Raw genomic sequence first — 8465 nt, 5'->3', positions numbered from 1 at the left:
GTGGTGCGGAGCATGCTACTTTTCCTACAAGTTTCCCTTAGGTTAGAAAACACTGGAAATGACATCTCTTCCCCCCCCCCCCCCACCACCACCACCACTCTCCATCGTTGTCTGTCCGGACACATTGTCTATCCTGACACGGTGTCGGTAAATTCCACTCACTCACTCACTCCCGGAATACAGATCATTCGAATTTACATTCGTGATTTCACCATTTATTTATTTATTTATTTTCTCCTCAATTCTCTCTCTGAGCTTTGGCTCAATATCTTGTCAAAATGCCATGTAAACACCTCTGGATGGGGCTCCGAGGCATATGGGTTTAGTTGTTGCTGTTGAGGTTCTGCGCACGTTTTGTCAGAAACGCTTAGTTCTCTCTCTCTCTCTCTCTCTCTCTCTCTCTCTCACACACACACACACACACACACACAGGTTTGAGGCCAAAGCTGTTGAAAAACCTGTTTGTATCCTAAACAGAGTTGTGTAGCGCTGAGAACCAGGATTCCATACTTTCTGTTCACCAACTTCTGAGTTCTCTAAGGCCTGCATTTGGGGGGGAAAGTTCTGAACTGACTGGTGAAGTGGTGGAAGATTCCTCTCTCTCTCTCTCTCTCTCTCTCTCTCTCTCTCTCTCTTTCCATTTTTTTTTTTAAACAAAGAAAAACTGGCAATGTTGTCACGGTGCTGGTGGAACCGCGGTTTCCACATTTTTGGCTCGCTCGCTCGCTCTCTAGCTCTCACCATCCTGTGTCATCTATGTCTGCTTATTGGAAGGACACAGCGACAAAGAGAAAAGGGAAGGAACTTGTGGGTGGAAGAATCTCTTCAAAGAGCTCGCTGTTTTGCTCGTCCTTGCCCCTCTCTCTTCCTCTCTCCTCTCTCGTCCTCTCTCTTCTTTCCTCCCATCTCCTCTGACACACCCGCTCCCCCCTTCACCGCTCCAAACAAACTAGCTCACAAATCTCTCTCTCTCTCTCTTCCTCTCTCTCTCTCCCATGATTGACTTGCAAATGAATAAATACAAGAGTCTTAAAATGTGGTGTTCACATTAAAGGAAAATGTAACTAGTTTTCTGCCCACTTCAATGTTCCACACTGTTGGGGTGGTGGTGGTGGTGGTGGTGGTGGTGGTGGAAATCTTATTTTGCCTTCAGTGGAGTGGAGAGAGAGAGAAAAAAAAAGAAGGCATTCAACACCAGGTTGTTGAAATCCACTAAATATTCCTAAGGGTGCAGTAATTGGGCAACCAGGTGGCAACATTTGGTCGCTACACCGCAACCCTGAGTGCGATTGTGCTGAGTCAGGTGAGAGAAAACAAACACTTAAAGCATGTATTTGATTTACTTGGAAGCCAGCCTGCTGAGTGATGGCTTGGTGGTGGTTGAGCGGGGGGGGGGGGGGGGGGGGGAGGAGGAAAGGGGCATGGGGGGGGGGGGACTTTGACAAATCTTCGCACACGTGGGTGGCACAACATGAATTCTTCTTTAAGGAGTCCCGAACAACCCAACTTTTTCCTTTTTCCTTTGCTCTCTCTACTTTCTCTGACCCCTTTGATCCCTGCACTAGGATGCTGTCAAGTAAAAAGCAGTCCTCTCCTATCAGTGGGTGCTGGCTAATGAACCACTGTGAGGGAAGCGAAACACATCGGAAAGTGGCTTGGTGATGGAATACGCTGGGGTGCACCAGTGACACCCAGGAGGAGAAAAGCCAAGCCAAAACAAAAAGTGCCTCCCTGCCTGATACCACCCTCCCCTCCCCCACAAGCCCCAGGGAAGGAAGGAGGGAGAGAAGCTGTGTTTCACTGATGGTGGGTGGGTCTTGTGTGTACGTCTTGCAAGTCACCTCCCCAATCCACATCTCCTTTCCCAGGCCAGAGCTAGAGCCAGAGCCAGGGTCCAGGGTCCAGGGACATGTAAGGAGAAGCATGGGGCAGGCAGGGCACCCGCACCCCGCCTCCTCGTCAGAATGAGCCTCTGTGTGTGTGTGTGTGGGGGGGTGTGCCCCAAGAAAGCAGCAGCCTTCGTTTCGGAAGCCACTGGCTTGAGGGACGCAACCTCTCATTCAATTCCAAGAGGCCTCATTCATTGCCTTCATTGAAATGCAAATGGTTGGTTCAAAGTCCCGTTGTCTGCCAAAGGCTTCACTTTCTCTCCGCTCCACCCAGAGCCATACCTGCCCTCAGGCGTTTGTCAGTGAAAGGATCTGCCTCTCCGACTGGGGCAAAGGTCAGCCACAGTCGGTCACTCCCCTTCGCTCGCTCTGGAAGTGCAAAGTGGGATCTGGCCGCTGCTTTCTGACTCGCATGGGGCAGACCATGAGTGGTTCTCAGGAACGGCTCCCTTCTGATGTGGCCTTTCCATCGGCATTATTGATTCACTCTTCCATCCATCACCTTAACTATGTGAACGCGTGTTATTAACCTGTGCGTGTACTTCTGTCACTCAAACAAGCAGAACTGCTCAACATCAAGCATCCCTCCCTCTCAATAGAACGATCTAGCTGAACCGATTACTCAAAACACAGAGAGGAACCCCTTACCTGTCCTTGTGCAGGTGCGCGGGGCGGGGGTGGAGGGGCGGTGGGAGGGGTTGCAGGAATATACTAGGCCTGTGCCCCGTGCCAGGCCCGGTTCTCTGCTTGGATCGGCGTTGGACCGAGCGACCAGGACACAGCAGTCCAGAGCCTTACTTACATCTCACAGTCGGTGCCTGTTCAGAAAAAACAATTCCTCCATCCATCCATCCATCCATCCATCCATCCATCCATCCATTTTATTTTTATTGAAACTCAGATATATATAGAGAGAGAAGGAGAGACAGAAAGAAATATCTCCTGCCCGCTGGCTGGTTCACTCCCCAAGTGGCCACCATGCTTCATAAAACTCATTTCTTATCCAGTTATAATTTCATTAAAATATCTCATGTTTCCCAATTGGATAAAAAACAAATGGTATCTAAAAGTCTGCATACGAACCAGCGTCGCAGCCCTATGATTTTATCCAAATGAAAATGCATATGAGAGAGTTATTTGCACCCTTACAGCTATCACAGCTCAATTCACAATAGCCAGATACGGGATCAACACAGATACCCATCAGCGGGTGACAGAATAAAGAAAATGTGGCACACAAACACTATAGAATACTACCCATTCATAAAAATTAATGAAATTGTAAAACCTGATATACCTTTTTTTAAAAATTATTTTTTAATAATCTTACTTGGTTGATTAGGGAACAGAGTGTCAAGGGCTACAGGGTGAAAGTGGGAAATACCATTGTTTCCACATCAATATCATTTTACCCTGTATCTGGGGTCAGGGGAAAAAAAAAAAAAAAAAAAAAAAGGGAAAAGCCCCACCCAACCTCCCACCCATCCCAGATCCCCAACGGGAGGCACGCTCTGAGGCTCCTGCTCATACAGTTCTGATAGTTCATCAGTTCTGGACTGCTGCCAATGTCTCAGTTCCAATCGCAATGAACCCTATTCAGAATCCACTGGCTGACAGTCTCTTCATGGTTGGGGTTCTAAGATCAGCAGTTCAGTTGGAGGGATCTCTCTCCAAAGAAACTTCATCTGAGATGATCACAGGCCTGATTTCTGCGCGAGTCTGCTAGTACACAGTCCAACACCGTCCGTCACACCGATCGGCTTATGATCATGCTGGTCGTTGGGATTGCCGGGTTCGTTCTGTTTCCAGGCCTGTCTTCCTCGTGAACCGACGGGTGTCGTAGTCCGGTTCGATCCTGCCCGCTTCATATTCGGTCCTCACGCAGACCGGTTGGAGCTGCAGCCTAGTCGGGAAGTAGTTGTCCAGCAGGGGAGCCCACATTCCCCTGTCAGCTTTGCCTCCTCCCCCTGACTATCACATGTGCTGTTTGGGCGCTGCAACCACATCTGGTACGGCTCACCTCACCTTGGCATTCCTTATTGTGTACTAGTATGTGTCGCAACCGAACCTGGCTCGACCCACACTCTGTTCTGGCGCTCGGACTCACCAGCGGGTGATGTGAACAGGTTCAGCCTGGTCTTGCCCCCAATCCATGCCATGTGTATACCAGTGGGATAATTTCCATAGCCTGTTCTGGGCTGTTTCCTATTTGTGCTGCTTGCGCTTACCTGCAGGGACTGTGTCCTGCCAGAGGAGTTGCCCAGGCTCCTCCATCAGAAACTCTCCCAGTGCCAGGTTTCACGCATACCAGTGGGTCCATGAGCCAGCCCTGTTCAGTCCACCTCCTGTCCTAGCAGGAACAGTGGTGTTTCCTGACTGTTCTTCAACCCAATCTGGTTCTTATTGTTGGACGGTGAAGGATCCTGAGGTGGAGCCGGCAGCCACACGCCAGTCAGGAGGACCCTGTGCGCGCGTGCGCGTGTCTGTGTGTGTGAGTGTGTGTGTGTGTGTGTGGTTGGGAGGGGTGTGTGTGTGTGTGTGTGTGTGTGTGTGTGTGGTTGGGAGGGGTGTTGCTGAGAGAAGGAGAGACAGAAAGAAATATCTCCTGCCCGCTGGCTGGTTCCCTCCCCAAGTGGTCGGGGCTGAGCAGAACCAAAACCAGGAGCCGGGAGCTTCTTCCCGGTCGGTCTCCGCCACACAGGCGGCTGCCGATACCGAAGGCTTTGTGCCATCCTCGACCGCTTTTCCAGGCCACAGGCAGGGAGCTGGACGGAAGTGGGGCAGCTGGGACTCGAACCGGCACCCGTATGGGATCTCGGCACGTACAGGCCGAGAAATGGAGCCACTAGGCAACCGCACACGCCTGGCCCAAGCAACAACTCTTGCCTTCCCCTCGTCTTCTTGTCTGGTCCGGGGAGATGCACGCTGTCGACATCTCTGGCCCAGGCCTTGTATGTTTGGCACATACGGCCTGATGATCTATGGGTAGCTTGCTGTTTTAGTTCAGGCAGGCCTTAACGTGCTCTCCGACGGGAGCTACGGCCTAGCTGACAGGAGGAGTGCCTGCCTGCCTGCCTGCCTGCCTGCCTGCCTGCCTGGCGTTCCCCTAGCAGGCTGGCGGGCTCCCAGCCCCAGATCTTGGGACCGTCTGGGGGCTAATGCGGTCCGGCCGGCCTGCCTGATGTAATTTTTTCACCCAGGCAGTCCCGGCGCTTTGCTGACAGCTGGGTGTTGTGGCCTAATCCGGCTGGCCCGCCCGCCCGCCCGCCCGCCCGCCCGCAACGCACCCACCCACCCGCCCAGCCATTTTGGCTCTCTTTTTGCCTGACTGGGTGCAGCGCCCTAACTTGATTCCGGTTCTCACGCTCCCTCTCCACCACCCCCACCGCACCACCCCCGGTTCTTGCGTGCGCCAGTGGGTGCTGTGGCACAATCTGAGATGGCCCACCACCAGTCCCAGCTATCGCCATTGGGCTGGGGTACGGCAACCTAGCCTGGCCTGGTCCATCCCCAGCCCTCCTGCGAACTGTGGGGTGCTAGCCAGTTCACAGTTCAATCCAGCCTGGCTTGCGCCCCAACCCGGCCTGGCTAATTATATGTGTGTTTTGGAAGGCAGCTCTTCTCTGCGTTCACATCTATCTTTCTTTTCTTTAGGATTTAGTCACTAGGCTAACATGCCGGCCGGACCCAACCAACCAACTAACCAACCAACCAACCCCTTGTCTTTGATGGACCGTGGGTGGGTGGGTGGGTGGGGTGTGGAGGCGGAAGAGTTGGAGGGTCAGCTCACCATCTCTTATTCTGCGGAACTGAAGGGAAAGGGTGCTCTGAGGGAGAGACTGGGGCACCTGTGCCTGAGTTGTGGGTGTTGTGTGCGGTCGGCTCTGCGGACAAGTCAAGGGGACTTGAGGACGGCAGAGCAGGAGGACATATGGGCTGGCCTGTGCCCTTCCTGCCCGAGGATTTCTCTGGTGGATTGGGAATGAAAGGCCACTATGCCGACGTGAAGGCCTCACAGGTGGCCTTACCTGACACCTACTTCTCCCTCCATGTTCTGGATCCTGGCCAGGAACCACTCAGCGTGCAACCACTTCTGCTCACAAATTGGAAAGAGAAAGCTGTGTGATGCCCCCTCCTGGGATAGAGAGAGAGAGAGAGAGAGAGAGAGAGGTGAAGAGGCCCAATCCCAGCCTGGCTGCTCCCTTTCTCCTTTTCCTCATCTGGACCTTACCTGCAAATGGGGAACAGAGAAGACTGAATTGTTGTCACATTCTCACTAACTCAATTTCAATCTCTCTCTCTCTCTCTCTCTCTCTCCCCCTCTTTTCCTCTCTCTCCTTTCACATCCCTAACCTGTTTCCATGGCACATCCTTTCTGTCCCTGAGGAACTTCTTGGGTCTTGCAAGAGCTCACAGGAAGGACAGGCAGACGCAAGGGCGCTGCAGAATAGCTTCACTGGCTTTTCCTCCACTTTCATGTCCCTGTGGCTCCACTTCTGATCTAGCTCCCTGTTTGTGCCCTGGGAAAACAGCGGAGGGTGGTCCAAGTGTACGGGACCCTGCACCTGTGTGGGAGGCCTGGAAGAAACTCCCAGCGCCTGGATTCGGATCGGATCCAGTCAGCTCCGGCCGTGGTTGTGGCCATTTGGGGAGTGCACCGGCGGATGGAAATCTTTCTGTCCGTCTGTCTCTCCTTCTCTCTGCAAATCTGCCTCCCCAATGAAAATAAGTCAACCTCAAGGCCAAATAAATAAATAAAAATAAAATTAGAGAACAGAAAGTGAAAGCAAGACGGTGGGGGATACTGGCATTGTGGCACCGCACACACGCTCAACAGCCTGTCAGCAGACACACTGGCCTTGCCGTATGGGAACACCGATTTCATCTTGTTCCTGGCTCCTGGCTTCGGCCTAGCTTGGCCTCAGCTGCTGTGACACAGGAGGGAGAGAGCCCTTCCACACTTTGTGACAATACCGCCTAGGGAGGGACATCCAGGAGAGACAAGGGTGGAGGAAAGGTCTCTTGGCACATATTGTGGGAACGGACTTGAGGTGAGGCGCTGACTGGGTTGTAGCTGTGTGTGTATAGGGAAATCTTTGCTGTACCAATGTGGTTGGGGACATTGAGATGGACTGAACCGGGTTTCTGATTTTTGTGAGACAATCTCTCTCTCTCTCTCTCTCTCTCTCTTTCTCTCTCATTACTGGATGAGGTTCCCCGGGAGAGCTGGGCTTGGAAAAACGTGGCCCAAGGGATGAATCTGGAACTGACCCCTGGGCTCGACACTCAGTGTTGTCGTTGTGATCTCTTGTCTTTGCTCTTCCTGCTCCCCCATCCTTCATCTTCCCCGTCCCATCGCAACCCCAACTGACTCCAAACCAGAAACCCCAGCGTGTTTCAAGAATCCACTCGTGCTGTCTGCGCGCCATCTAGTGGCCACAGTATCGGATCGGACAAGAGGCGAAAGCCAAGATGGCGGTGACGGCAGAAGCCAAGATGGCGCCCGCGTCTGAACAAGTCTCGCGTCTCGCGAGGCCTCGGGGTGGTGGTCGGCGTGGAGTTTGGGGGGGTCGAGGAAGGAGGAGGGAGGGAGGGAGGGAGGGAGGGAGTCGGTCTGGCGCAGGCGCAGTAAGCACAGTCGGGCTTCTGGCTTGCTGGCTGAGCAGTGGCGGCGGTGCCGGCGGTGGGGGGAGGGGGGAGGGGGGAGGGGGCCGCGGCGGCAGAAACCGTCCTTCCGCCGGGCCGGGACTGCACTGTGCGCGCCTCTCTAGGTGCTCCTGCCACGTCCAGGCGGGGGGATCTGTTACCTTCCCAGGGATGTTGCCTTAGTTCTTTCTTCTTGGATCTCTCCATTCCTTTTAGGCTCTGTTTCTCTCTCTCTCTCTCTCTCTTTCTCTGTTTTGCTCGCCGATTCCCGCTTTCCTCTCTTTCTTTCTTTCGCTTTCTCCTTTTCACTGTCTCCTCTCCTTCTCCCACTCCCCTACATCTCCTAGAATTTCACTTGTGACTCCCACCTTTATTTGACAGTCTTCATCCTTACATTCTCTGCCTTCCCCTAGGTTGTTCTTGAGTTGTTTTTTCTCGTTCAATCTTTATAGGCCTTTCTCTCGCGTCCTCATTCTGGATTTATTTTCTTCCCTCATCGGTGTGTGTCTGGCCGTTGTACCTGCGTGTGTGTGTGTGTGTGTGTGTGTGTGTGTGTGTGTGTTCTCCCCTAATGTTTCCATTGCTTCCCTTTATGTTGTCTTTCTCTTTTCTTAGTTTTTGTCTTTCTTCTTCTTCTTCTTTTTTTTTTTTTGTATTCTTACCTTTGCCTTCCTTTCAGTTCTCATTCTCTCCTCCCCCCAGCCCCCCCCCCCCCCCGTTTCTCTCTCCCTTTTCTCTCTCTCAATGTCGGTGTTTTCATTTTATTTTCTGTCTGCCTTCTTCCTTTACCTTTGGCTTCCTTGGTCCTTCTTAACTTGTTTCTCTCTTCTCTTTCAATCTATATATGTTTTTCTCTCGCGTCCTCATGCTGGATTTATTGTCTTGCCTCATCTGTTTTACTCGTGTGTGTCTGTTTTTTTTTTTTTTCCC

Source organism: Ochotona princeps, unplaced genomic scaffold (assembly GCF_030435755.1).
Source record: "Ochotona princeps isolate mOchPri1 unplaced genomic scaffold, mOchPri1.hap1 HAP1_SCAFFOLD_141, whole genome shotgun sequence".
In the NCBI taxonomy this organism is placed as follows: Eukaryota; Metazoa; Chordata; class Mammalia; order Lagomorpha; family Ochotonidae; genus Ochotona; species Ochotona princeps.
This window is presented reverse-complemented; position numbering follows the sequence as displayed.